Here is a 14,881-nt window from a genome sequence, read left to right on the forward strand (position 1 = left end):
CAAGTTCAGGGTTTCCGCGGTGGGGGACTAGATTATGGTGAGAACCGGGCGGAGGGAAACTGCTCCGAGCCGAGCGGAGGAGGCTCCTGGCGCAGGTGACGTCACGGCGCTGGCGACAGAATGTCTGAGCGAGGCGGGAGCGAGCTGCACGTGAATAAATCTGGGAAAACAGTGCGCGCGAGGGGTTGGGGGATGAGGATGAAGAGGAGGATGATAATGATGATGATGAGTAGGAAGAGAGGGGAACAGACCCTAAACATTCACACACACACACACACACAAACACACACACAGACACACAGACACACACACACACAAAGCAGACAGCTGCACATTACACCACCAACATTTATAGGCCTATTGCCACAGACAGGAGGAGGGTTTGCTTGCGCTCCCTATCAGGCTTTATGACATTTGCATCACATAATGATAAAGTGATCGATTGGTGTTTCATTATAATAACGATTAGTTTCACACCGCTGCCCTCTTGTCACAGATAAGAGAGCTTTGAGGTGTACTTTGGTCTGGAGCCTCGTCTCCTCTGATACCGTCGCTCAGGGATTCACCACCGCAATCTGGATGCGTGTATATAGTAAATTTGGGTATCGATGACGACATTTTGTTATGTTTGAAGGAACTACAATCTACTGTATGTGAAGTGTATGGAAGCTGAGACATGAAAACTGAAGACTTTCTGACTTAAGTGTAAAATTTAAATCACCCACGTAGGTCTGTTTCCCATTCCTCAGATCCACTGGGCTGTAAGCCACATGAAGGAGGCACAACGCACACATTTGCATGGCTAACATTAAACAAATCCAGTGTTGCTTTGTTGTCGTTGTATTCACAGGGTTACATCATGCCCTTTCTCATAGCTGACGCTGTGTTTGCGTATTTGTGTCAAACCCTGCATCTCTCTCTCTCTGATCAGGCGCATTACAAACAGAACATCTCAGTCTTTGTAAAGGTGAAAGCAATAACTGGCAAAGAGAGAGAGAGTGCTGTCGTTTCCAGTGCCCAGGCTGGCTTTGCTCTTGCTGAATGTGGATGCAATTAGATGACAATCCCCATTGTTAGGCCATCACACAGTAGGATGCCAACCGCTGATGGAGAAAGAAAAGGTCAACAGAGGGGTCAGCTCCTTCCCATCTCTCTGCGGCGTGACACACTCCCACGCGCAGTACATGACACTTTATGATGGCCTTAAAGGGATTCAGCACCTGTGGCTGAGAGACTTGAGACAAAAACCCTCTGAATCTATGAAAGCCAAGGTCAGGTATGGGATCTAATGTGTGTCTCAGGTTCTGCATTCTATGTTCTACATTCACATTCACGCTTAGCAGGCTATCGTGTGCAGCATGCTTCACATAATCTGGAGCTGCACCTGAATTGTTTCACCTGAATATGTTTTCACGAATAAGAATGAATCCCAAGGTAGGCGTAAAGGAAGTTAACATGCTTTTGAGAGATTATACTTTTCTACACTCTCAACCTTAAACAGGACAAGAAAGAAGATGAGGCTAATATGTTGAGCAATGAATGCGTAGACAGGACATTCACATTTGAGCCACTTAGTATTAAGTCCTATTAGGTCAGAGTTCACAAAGAGCTGGAGCCATTTAGAAACCTTGGAGCTTTGCCTGTCTCTAGCCAGCCTGAGGAAGACCTCCAGGGTAAGGATTGATTACGGCATAACTCCATAGACTCCCATGAATTCGCGCGGGGTTGAGATGCTTAACGATGACTGACACACGTGTTTTAGATGACACCCCTTCATACAAGCAATTCATTTAGACCCCGAGTGCCATCAGATGTCTCTTGGCAAGACTATCCAAGTTTTTGCAGCGACGTGAGGTATGTCAGCAGCGATTCAAGCCAGCTCGCATTTCAAACGGGTGCCTCGTCTGGCACGGCTCGTTGTAAGTCCTTCTAGAAATAATGTCTGCTGTGGTAATATGTGAACGCTGTCTCCAAGGCCTCTCGATTCATCTCTTCTTTGCACTTTGCGCAGAGACAGAATGCACCAATCAGATAACCCACAGGGCGACATTACCTTAAACTCACCAATGATGACGTCATACATAACCTATCTTTCTCTCACTATCTCTCAAACATAAAACACACTCAGTTGCGTTCACAGGTCTTTATATATCCTTCAGGGATGTGATCATCGGTCTTCACGGCAGACAACGCCGTATTTCTAATCTAAACCCACTGTGTAAAATGAGACTCCCTTGAGGGCTGCCACCCCACCCCCACGCCACATAACCCCCCCCCCCCCCCTTCAGGCAGAGGTTCCCTTGGCTGTGTGTATGGAGGGTGGTCTGCCTTGTGTGTGTGTGTGTGGAGTAGTAGGGGTTCCACTCTTAAGGGGGTTTAATAACAGCTGTCAAAGTCACTTGTGTTGTTTGGGACAGTCAACGCTAGATAGCACAGGTGTCAGTCAAAGCAGTCAAGAGCTGGTGGTGTCTTTTGTTCAAGGGGGTGGTGACATGCTGAACTTCAACCAACTGCTGAGGTTTGTTCAGGGCGGAACACATGCCGGTGCACCTGTATCTTAGCCAGCTGTCACCCGCTATACAGGTGCACGTTTAGATGCTTTGTTATTTATTTGGTAAAGAATGATCCTTTCACACGGTGGTGTTACCTGTGTGTGAGTGAGTTTCCTCTCATACCGCAGAGATATTTCGAGTTTCCTTGGAGGCCCTGTGCCCTGCCCTGTAGATCTGCCTCCGGATTGGGACGCTGCCAGAACGTCCAGGGTGTTTCTCTTTGATGAATGAATTTGCGCTCTACCCATTTTGTGCTTTTAAAGGTCAGACTGAGCTGATCTAGTGAGTAAATGCTTGTTATCTGATATCTGCTTTACAGGTAGCTTTCATCCTTATCACACTGTGCAGATAGGAGATACGGGGAGGCATATAGAGGAAGATGAAAAGGGGAACAACATTCCCAGGCTGAACCCAAATTTAGTCCAGTGCAGGCCCATGGCACACACCCACCACCGAAGCCACCAGAGGGCCATTTATTGCATTTTGTTTATGTTGAGCTACGAGCAAATTATTTTCTGGGTTTACAGCCAAGCCTTTGATATCAACACCGTACAGAATCCTCCAAAGCCCAACACACGTCTCAGTTTTAGAGGATACTGTGTGCCAGATTCACCACTTGCTTCAAAACAATACTGAATGTCTATGACTATGATTTTGAGTTGAGATATTTCATGTTTTTCTTCTTGTGTAAATTTGGTTATTTGTGTTGTTTGAATATTATGCAATTTTGTGTGGGAGTAAGGTTTCACCGCAGATACCAGTCTGCATGTGGATTACCCTCAGATAATGAATGAAGAAGAATGTCAGGATGAGCTTGATGATAGCTGTTTGGATCATGATTAATCAACTGCTGTGTGTCTCCTTTGCTGTATCAAGCAGCACATCTTTAGCTGAGACTTCTTGCCAAAGGCGTTTCCATTTCTACACACAACAGTAAAATCTGCATGGTCTTATCCTTCCGTTAACTGACTAAGAACATGTTCCAAAGGGGCTGTCTGCGGACATCACTGTCTATGAATGTGGAGTACTTTAAATCCTTAGTAGCTTGTATTAACAAAAGCTACTATTTCCTCAAAAACTGCTGATCATAAGCATGTTCCTGAAACCCTTCTTCGATGTGGTAATGCCTGCGTCGGATCAAACCTTCATCCTGCAAGCCACATCATCAAGCAGATGTTCCTTCTGTACACCCTGGGTGAGGTCATACCTCAGGGGAGAAGGTGGTGTGTACATCTGGAGCAGGCTGGAGCATTGTAAGTGATAGCCATCATGACATCACCGACATCACATGGCCTTCACAGACAGATCTGTGGTGCAAAAATAGACCTCTCGTCAAACAAAGCTGACAATAATTATATGAGTGAATAAAAGACACAAGGACGTCTGAGGTCAAAATGTCGTGTCACATTCTGTAGTGGAATCTTATGGAATACAAAACATATTCATACATAACAGTAGGTATTATGGTTTTTTACTTCAATTGGTGGTGACCTCACCTTTGCTTTCTCTCATATGCACATTGTCAAAAGTAAACATGTAGCAGCAATCACCTGCCAAAAATGTAACAGGATGTCAAAATGACTTAATGAACTGGATGCTTCTAAGCAGAGGAGGCATAAAGGAACCTAAGGATACAAATTGAAATCCAGCTAATTCTTCCTAATTTGCGCTCCAGGGGAAGAAACTGTACCCTCGTTATGTGATGTCACCCATCTTAAATTGATCCCCGTGGTTACAGCTGTCATGGGACTAGGATGCATGTGTTTGTGTGTGTGTGTGTGTGTGTGTGTGTCTTTAATGGGGAGAGGTTTATATTAACCTGAAGAGGATCAGCCATTTTCAGAACAAGCGCACTTAAATGTCCGCCCTTATTAGATAACCCTCTCTCAACTCCCGTGCACTTCATTCTTCAGTAAGATTGCTCAGGGTTGCTGTTGTATGAGCACGGTGTCATGTGTTGATTTCCACCAGCAAAGTGCACCGCCCGTTTCCTCTCCCCTCCTCCTCCACCCTCAGTTTAAAGGCTCATCGAGAGACCCATCGATCATGACCGTGTACAACAATCCTCCTCCTCCTCTCAGGGACATCAACAGTCCAGCTCAGCACAACTAACATGTGGTCCCTTGACCTGATCTTTATGGATTCCCAAGAGATTTGTACTTTCTTTGTACTCACTTTGTCATTTGCCAAATACCTAAATACCTTCATCCACTCTTCACAAAATAAATATTGATAGCTCGATTCACATTTACTATGTATCTGAATTTCCCCAATGCAAATGCAAATAAATGAATACAGTAAATCACATTAACTGGTGCATCAGCATAGTAATTAGATTTGGCCTCCAAAGAATATTTAAAGCAGTTTTGCAATATATCTTATTAGAACAGCAAACTGATGGTTCTAAACCACAAATATTGTGTATACATATGGAGAGCAGCAAGTTATGAATAAAATACACAACATCAACAGGAACATTTAAAAAAAATGGGGAAGTCAGGTTGTACTCTGTGTTATTCATACATGACATGAAAGCTGTTTCTGTAAGGTCATATAGCAGATAGGAGCTTCACTGATTTGATATTTAGCAGTAACATCTTCCTGGGTTCCATGGTTACGGTTATTACCTTACCATGTTTTTGTTGACTATAAGTGCATGTGGCTTGCAAAAGAATCACGCTGGCAAACAATACTTAAATACAAATAAAACCAAAACAGATATAATTAAGCTCTTATTGGATTAGATCTTTGAGGATGTGGGTTTATTAAAATGTCTATATACAAATCAAAAAGGTACGATGACACTAAACAAAACTACCGACTGATAAGAAAAAGGTAGCTAACCTTACAGCTTCATGTGCACTGCTCCACCTAGTGGTGAAGAGCGGACAGTAGACGACAAGCCTGGCGTTGCTTTTATGACATGACAAATGGGACACATTAGAATTAGAAGTGATATAGGATTTGAGTATTTTAACGACTTGACCTTTGGATAAATGCAGAGTATATAATTCCAAAAAGACAGGAAATTAAACATCTGAATGATCTGAATCTTGTCGATTGACATTTTGAAAAACTAGACCACAATTGAATAAAATGATGCAGCAAACAAGGCGGTTGTAAGCCTTCATTTCAAAAAGCGGAGAATTAGATCAGAACTCAGACCCACTGAAAGTCAGACGTGTCGAGCATAGAAACTAAAAGCTGCCACACCGTGTTTGCGACTCACCATGGGAACAGTGAGTAAACCTGTCCCAGAGGACCTGCGGGGTCTGGATGCTTCATAAGGCACAAGCAGATCAGGGATATGTTTGGGCCTAGACCATTTAGTGCTTTATAGTTAAGAAGCATTGTTTTAATATCAATCCTTTTGGCACACAGGCAGCCAGTACTGAAGTTTTATCTCAGGCAAATGTCATCTGGACCTTCAATGAGAACCATCTCTGTGCTGTGGTGTGGCTGAAATCCAGACAAATATTAAAAAAATATTGTAGTAGTTCTTCAAGGCCAAGAAAGAGCTAAGTTGCTGAAAAACAACCCTTTAAGTGATATGAAAGGTGAGTTTGATACGGGCCTATAGTCATTAACTACTGAACCATCCAAGTAGAGGTTTAATAACTGCAGTGTTCAGGGCTCTTGGGTAAAAGCAGAGAGTGGAGAAATGTGATGAAGACCTGCAGTATATCTGATGCTCTTCAGAGTCTCAAAATCTTGAACATGAAACTGTGACATGTTTACTAAATTTTTTTTTACACATTGCGATACATCATCACCTTCTCCAACAGCTAATATCTATCTACCATCATGGCAGCATCAAGCAAAAGGTAGTGTAGTGTCAGTTCATCCTGTGATGGATGCAAATGAAAGGGTTCTCTTCTTCCTCCCTACTTAGGCTTCCACTTCCTATTCAAATACCATCTGCATACATATCATAGTTTGGGCTACTAATCATTTTACCAGGGGGTTGTGTTTTTGCATCCATTTGTTTGTTTATTTCTGAAATAATTTTGATGGAACTTGGTGGAAGGGTGGGACAAGAAGATGCCATTACATTTCCAGGAACTGATCCTTTAACATTAACATGACTGCAGAGAGTGAGCCCTCCTTCCAGTTTATATTTATTTGTGTATGTACATCTTCTATTAGACCACAAGATGTCAGTGTTGTACTGCAAAAAAAAAAATCTATTATGTCCCCAAATCATTCTATCAATGCAGCCTCTGAGAGTCTCTTGGCAGCACTAGACTCACAGCTAAACACTGGTACATTTTGATGGAGACTCTCACTCAGCAAGAAACATTCCATTACAAATCATTTAAACTTCTAAGTCAAAAATATACCAATTTTTTGAGAACCTTTTTAAGATGAAATAGTGTGCCAGTAATTCATGGAACTAACGTGAAGGCCAGTGTTGATTTCAATGGTGCCAAAATAGACAGAGTAAAGCCTAGAGTAAAACAATATCTAAACCAGTGGTTCATAACATCTCAGCAGTGAAACACACTGCCAGCAGCGGTGGCAATGCGGTCGGGTTGAGGTGAGGCTTGGGGTTGTCGGCTCCTCCTCGAGTTTTGCTTAAGTGGAAACTGAGGTTCAGTTTGGCCTGGTTTGTGTGGGTTTAGCAATGGAACGGGAAATTGCGAGGTTCCTTGAGCAACATACTAACGAGACAGCAATTAAAAGAATATCATCAAAGTTTTATGTTAAAGAAAGAAGAAATAAATAAATAAATAAATGAAACATATAAATCAGGGTGTACCTGTAGGTGTTCTGTACTAATGTTAGTAACAGTAAATAGGATGTGAAATCAAGCATAAGGACTGTTTTCATTTTTCAGTTTGGCTCTGAAAATCCAGAGTGTGTCCCCGTGGGCGAGGTGGGGAGGTGGCCGGGCAGCGAGGATGGGAAGGTATTACACAGCATGACTACAGTCGCTCTCTGTGTCTACGTCTATGTTCCCCGACTACTGCCCCTGTGAGATCACCGGCCGCTGACAGGGATTTGGCTGCGGTCTGCTCGCAGTGAGTGATTCCCCTGCAGGACAAACTTCCAAGCCGTAAGCTTGCCAGCCACCCTCTCATACATTCCTCAAAGTAGAGGCCACTGCCAAGTCGGCGAGTCTGGGTGGGTGCCACCCAGTGCTTCCTTAGCTGCCCCAGACACCTGAACTAGCACTGGAAGAGAGAAAGCGAGAAAGAGAGAGGGAGAGGGAGAGGGAGAGAGACAGAGAGAGAGAGACAGAGAGAGAGAGAGAGAGAGAGAGAGAGAGAGAGAGAGAGAGAGAAGAAGGAAGAGCTGGACAGGCACATGGCTGGAGTGAGAGCTCTGTTAAATAGCCAGCATACAGCCATTGCAGCTGTTGTAGCCTTTTCCACAACGCCCACACTGTTCCATCTTACAGCACTAATTAAAACTGTGCCCATCTCTCTTCAAGCCAGAAGTCTCCTTACACACACTTACTGTACATATCTGAAGACATACACACATACACACATACACACACACCAGCCCGGCAACCCCTGCTGATAATTGCAAAAGCTCTGAAACACATTTGGTTGAGGTTATTGACGGCCTCTTTCTCCCTGTGCTGTTGGTTCGTTCTGCTCACTATATCAAATAAGCCAAATTGCTATGCAAAACGTATTTATTTAATTTAATTTAGCTAGAGAACCTGGCTCATGCAGTCTTGATGCTGTGCCCTGGTGTCTGCTTCACAGGCCTCGGCCATGATATTACTTGAATTGCACAACAAGCTTTTCTCTCTATAACATGAACAGGAATGTTCTCCCTCTCAGCTGCACTAATTGCTGTACAAAAAAATATCAAAGTTTCCCGGCCTACAGGAGAAACCTTTCACCTTCCACAGAGTGGGAATTCCTACGTAGATTAGCTGGAAATCTTTCCTGCTCTATAAAGGATAATCCCTTCGACGAGGCAGCTTGGCACACATTAAGAACGATTTGGGAACAGTGAATTCTGCTCATGTCAGATCTGTACTTTCATGGTATGATGTGGCTGTTCCACTTGTTATATCTACCTTGCAGAGTGAATCGGAGCAGACAGAAGAAAGGATAGGAAAAGAGGGCAATTTATGCTGTGCAAACAGGGTTCAAAGTCATCACGTGGATTTGAAAGATTTAAGTTGCTGGTACAGTGAAGCTCAGTCTCTTAAAAAGTGTGTGTGTGTGTGTGTGTGTGTGTGTGTGTGTGTGTGTGGGGGGGGGGGGTATGTGAATGTATGGCTTGAATCAGGGGGGTCTTTTTAAGAAGTTGGAATTCTTACGCACATTTCCACATATGAAACACATTGCAGAACATTCATCAGGATTGCATTAGTATGAATGAGAATTACAAAAGAGAGGGGGGCAGGTGTCCAGTGGGAGGGTGATCTCTTTCTCTCTGGGTCACATGCCTGCTTGGCTCATATATATTTACCATATGACATGTTTTAAATATGAGCGAGAGGACAGGGAAGTTACTTTTAAGATAACATGAATCTCTCATGACCCCTGTGGTAATATTAGGTAAATTGCGTTAGTTTCGCTGCAGTGATTCCACTTTCAATCTCGTTTTATAAACTCAAACAATGGTTGGCGATTCATTTCTTTGCTCTTTTTTCCCTCTTTGGCACAAATTTGTGGACATGGAAACCGAATTAAGCTCAGCTGAATTTAGTACAGCTCATTTTGGTTCAGTTCAACAGTGTATGAGAGAAATCAGAGAATATTGCTGTAGGCACTGGGCTGTCACACACACACACACTCACACACACACACTCACGCACACACGCGCACGCACACACACCACTGCAGCTTTGGTGAGCAGAGCAAATCAAGAGAAAATGGCTCCGTAACAAGATTTATAACATTACACCGTTCAGCTTCAACTTTGGCTTATTCCCCAGAGTGGGATTGGTTCAGCATTTATAATTTTAATTCATTCATGGAAATGCAACGCTGTGTTCTGCGTAGTGACTGTGTGTCAGAAGAGATGTGGGTCCAATGGGAACATAATAACAGAATTAGCCATTGGAATAGCCTCCTGTGATGGCGCACAGGGAGAAAAGACTGGCTTACTTCAGGCTAAAGTGAAAAGGACAGTGTGGGGAAGACAGGGGTTTTAGTGGTTTTACAGTTCAGTAGTGGTGTTTGAAAGCGGAGTCTTTCAGCAACGTGGGTGGCACGCTTGTTCCTCCGATCTCTGCCATTGTATTGTCATTGGCTCTGTGCACTTGTCAGTATCATTGCTCACTTTCTCGGGATAAATATTGATTTTGTTTTATACAATGGAAGCCGTGAAGTTACGCTTTAATTTCTTAAAATTTGCCGTAGCCTTGGTGTGAGCGATCATGTCACCGTCCATGTCCCAAATTCTGCTGACATGTTTTCTTCAGTTTGGAGGAGGATGGAGAGCCACTGTTCCCGTACGCATCCACGCTTCCATGCAAAATCTCGGGTGTCATATAAACAGAAGACGTGAAAATAACAAGCACAAGAAAAGACAAAATGTCCACCCCAGTATATCCCCTTTTCTCTCCTTCGCCCCCTTAGTCTACCCACCACTTGTTGTCCTTTATTTGTAGCCTAAGTGCTTTGGCATTAAATCTTATTATTTTTTGGTAAATAAACCAGTTTCTGGTTGGAATTACACACAACTTGGTGTGAGGTCCCTTTCAGAAAGGGGCCTGGATCCTTTTATCTAAAATGTTTTCTATTTGTGCTTTTGTAAGACACTTTTGACTGCTTTGAAAGAGAGAAACCAGGTTTTTCTTGCATTTCTGGGGGTGAGGTTGGGGATTTGTCTCAGCATTGTGGTGAGATTTATTCGAAGAGGCTGCATTTTTTCCTGATTTCCTTCTTTGTTCTCTGTAAGTAGTTCCAGGTCCCCCTTTACACTCTCATCTGTGTGTGCGTGTGTGTCCGTGCATTTGTCTCTATGAATTTGTGTGTGTGTGTGCGTGTGTGCGCGCATGTGTGCACCACATGTGTGTTTGCGTGTGCGCGTGGGTAAGGCGGGGACTTGATGTGACACCTGCTGTTGGGATGAATAGGGTCAGTGGCAGGGTCCTTCAGCCGGCTGCAGTTGCTTGTTCTCACTGCAAGCTCAACTCCCAGTGCTCTCAGAGCCCCCAAAGCCTGCAGGAGTACAACAACTCCTGTCAGGACCCCGACACGACATACACACACACACCGCCCCCTACCACCATCTGCTGTCATTGCAGTGATTATCCTGAGATATTGCATAGTCCTCTCCCAGGGTCGTGATTTTAATTGTTTGGAAGGCAACGTGAAATTGACCCGAGAAAAACATCAAAAAGAGAACTTCAATTTCCATTCTTGACGCAGGAAGAGGTTTCCAGACAGCTGCTGACAGACGGAGATTGTTGGTATGTTGGATGGTCTGACCTGTCTATGCTCTCTTGCTGTGTGGTATGTCCTGCGTGTGACTTCCCAGGTCTGAAAACCTTCCCTCTGGCATAACAGAGGAAGAGAGGATAAACAGCGAGCCAGTCTATGTTGTAGCAGCGTCTCACCAGCCGCCAGACTCACCACGGTCAAATTTGCCCGTGTCTTTTTGATAGATTTAAATAGTAAATTCAGATGTATGGAAGATGTTTCATACCTATCATATGGTGCATCTATACAGGATGGTTAATGTTCTCTCACAGCTTTTTGCTTCACCAAAAATTCTTCAGAATTAAATGTGCAGATAACAAGTGAGAGATTTCTTCCCTTACCTATCCACCAGAGGTCAGCCTTTTATTATCAAATCCTGACACAGACTAAATATGGCATTTCCCATTAGGAATGCATACAATTGAAGGAATGTTTAAGAAATGACCAATACCTGATAAGTGTCATGTTACTTGTTCGTCAAAATTGATCCCACAAGTGTTAGTGTGACTGTGGTGATACCAGTGCAAGGAAACCTCCCTGTAACCACAGTCCATTTGGGGTGAAGCTCACAAGTAAAGTACAGAGCGCGATCCTGTCTCACTGGGTTTGTTAAATGAAAGGTTTCCACAGGGAGAGAAATGATAGCTTTAATCAGAAGATCCCCACCAGCGTTCCAGTTGTGGGATGAATTCTTAACATAACTTTTAAAAACCCCCTCAGTATTTCACATTACAACCTGTAATCTCTCACCTCTGTCCACCATTTTTAATCTGATTGTCTCCTGCACTCTAATGTGGTCCGAGTTTACCATAAACGGCGTCATGTTGCAAATCATTCCTGTCACATATGTTGTATCATGAAGCTCTAAGTTGAGCGTTGCACAGGCTTGGTCCTTTTGGAGAGTTTGTAGTTGAAGTACATGGCAGCCTTGGTCTGTGGGGCTCTCCTGGGCCAGCAGGTGCGTCCGTTGCCAAAGTAGTCCTCCGAGCACTGACAGGTGTAGGAACCATCTGTGTTGACACATTGTGCATGGCGACTACACTGGTGAGACCCAGTTAAACATTCATCCTTATCTAGTGAGAAGAGGAGAGGAAATTGAAATTGGTGAGGATGGAGCAGAGGTTGTTAATCTGCTTCAAATCCTAATCTGCTCACACACTCAAACAGTTGAGTGTGTGATCGACACGTCCACATCAGACTAACACGGTTTGATACCAAAGCACATCTTCCCCCGATCCTTCTCCAATTAATGCAGATGACGGGAACGTGTGGTTGAACTTGAATCCATTTAGTCATTTACAGGGCTGAGAGAGAACAGAGCCCGATGTGGCTTAATGTGAAGGAAAAGACTCACACACCTGCACACACAAACACACTTCCACTCACATACCATCACCACAGGATTTTATGAGAAACATGTGACCATCTGCTTAGTTGCAATGGGGGGAGGTTGAAGGATGTACTTGATATTAAAGCCGCAGTGCCGCATGTACACATGTGAAATTTGTTCTATTACACACACATTTTCCTACCTCTACACTGCACCGTGTTCTGCAGCATCCCCATCACGAAGCCGTCCTGGCACACACACACAAAGCTGCCGAAAGTGTTCTTGCACTTCCAGCGTGGTGGACAAACGTCGGTGTCCCATTGACACTCATCTACATCTGCAATAAAACAACAACAGCATTCTTGGCTGACTGACACACACAACATACACACACACACACCTCACCAAACCTCTGGAGGACAAATTGTTTTGCTGCGCTCAAAACAATAATTAACTTCAAAAAGACACCAGAGGCACAAATGACTACCTTGACCTCACAATCACCTCTTTGTGCTGAAGCTTTTGAAATGTGCGCTGTTCAACAACATGGACTGACCTAAACACACACACACACACAAATGTTTTGCATCAAGTCTGAAGCATGACGTCTCCTGTGAGGTTCTAATGGACATTCATCCAAAGACATTTCGCAACAATCTGCTCTATAAATTCATCCCTAAATTGTGACTATCGTGATTTTTAGAAAGCAGCAGGGAGACACCTGTGCCTGTTTCACAATGTTTGACTGTTGCCTTTATGTAACAAACCTGAATAAATAACTTTAGGCAAGTCAACACTGTATTTTCTGTATTTTCCTGCTATACTTGTCCCTCACTACCTTAAATTATAGGGATGAAGCGATAAGACAGATGGTACTCGTGCCATGTGCTATGATTTTCCTTCATCTTGGAAGCAGGCACAATTTTTCTCACCACGGCTCTCCCACAGTGTGAGAATTGTTCTGTTTAACCGTCGTGAGAGAGAAGTGGAGGCTAGCTTCATTACAGGACAGGAGGCTTCTGCTGCCAGCCATTTATGAGCTCCGAATTATCGAGGTGACTTATGTCCTAAACCGGCTGGACACTGAAGAGAGAGTAGCGACTGCCATCCAGGTTGTGTTTCTCTTTACATTGGATAATTAAAGGCTCTGCTGTTACTGCTAAGTTAGTTGCAGGTAGTTAACATCATGTCCATGGGAAAGAGAGAGAGAGAGAAAAGACCTGGCAACGCACTATGGTGGAAAGCTATATAGACAAATTATGCACATTAACTTGCCTGTTAATCAGCAGAATCTGATGACAACTATAATAACAATAATTTATAACACATCCATTGTTCATTATGTTGATCCGTACCATCTGTTCCCCATTCCATCTTGCCTAACTGTTACCAACTATGGTTGCATGAACATGATGGAGACATTGATGTATGCATCCACAGCAATAACCACTACATATTCACATGTTGTTGTTTCTTTTTTGGAGTAAAATGTTCATAACTATCCTGAATCAAAAGATTGTGTTTAGGGCCAAATGTGTTGCTGGAAGCGTAATTAAAAGCATTCAATTACATGGAATGAAGCGATGTGACTGTGATGCACCACAGAAATAGGGGTGTTTGTGAAGTAGCCCACCTTGACAGGTCTTGTTGTCCGTGGCCAGGCGGAGACCGGGGGGACACAGACAGTGCAGCACGCCCTCCCTTTCCATCTGGCAACCAAACTGGCAACGCAGGGAGAAACACTCGGGCTCTCCTGGAAGACAGAGAGGGAAACACTGGCTGAGGATCAGTGGAAGGAAAGCCACTGGATCACCACTGAGCCAGAACAACACACACACACAGACAGAGACATATGACATAACATAAATTACTAATTTATGCTTCTCTCTCCTTTGAAATATTCTGTCATCACTTAGTTTTGTTTTGATATCAGTCACTATAATATATAGATTGAATTCATGTCATAAACATTTACCTCAGCCTAAAAAGGATGGAAAACTGAGGACATTTGTTTAAGTGAAAGTAGTAACACCACATTTGAAGTTGTTGTTTTTAATAAGAATTCGAGATTAATTGGTTACCATTTTTCGACTGTATAAATACATCATATAACCAATTTTGGACAGTTTGGAAAAAAATAATGAAACTCTTAGAAAATTGCAGCGTTCTAATACACTTGATGATGGCTTAAAGTTGTCACTTGGCTTTACATGTTCACTTTACAGACTTTCTTCACGTGGGATACTGGATGGTCGTTGTCACATTTAGAGAGGAAAATTACTCACTGGTACAAGTGTATCCATCTGCACTGAGTGTGTATCCAGGCTCACAGTAACAGCGATAACTACCCGCCGTGTTCATGCAGCGCTGAGAGCAGGGTCGTTTCAGGAAACCACACTCATTCACATCTGGAGTCAATATGAAACATTGTTCAAGTGCTCGATAGGAATCCTCGTTGCAAGTGATGTGGAAGTACACAGGTAGTAATTGTGGAAGAGGAATTCATGATTAACACTGACCTTCATCACACTGCAGTCCTTTATACCCTCTGGAACACAAACATTTGTCTGGTCTCACGCATTTTCCATTAACGCATGACTTCT

Source organism: Genypterus blacodes, unplaced genomic scaffold, assembly GCF_046128005.1.
Source record: "Genypterus blacodes isolate CSIRO-AG114 ecotype Tasmania unplaced genomic scaffold, CSIRO-AGI_Gbla_v1 ptg000039l_1, whole genome shotgun sequence".
NCBI classification, from domain to species: domain Eukaryota; kingdom Metazoa; phylum Chordata; class Actinopteri; order Ophidiiformes; family Ophidiidae; genus Genypterus; species Genypterus blacodes.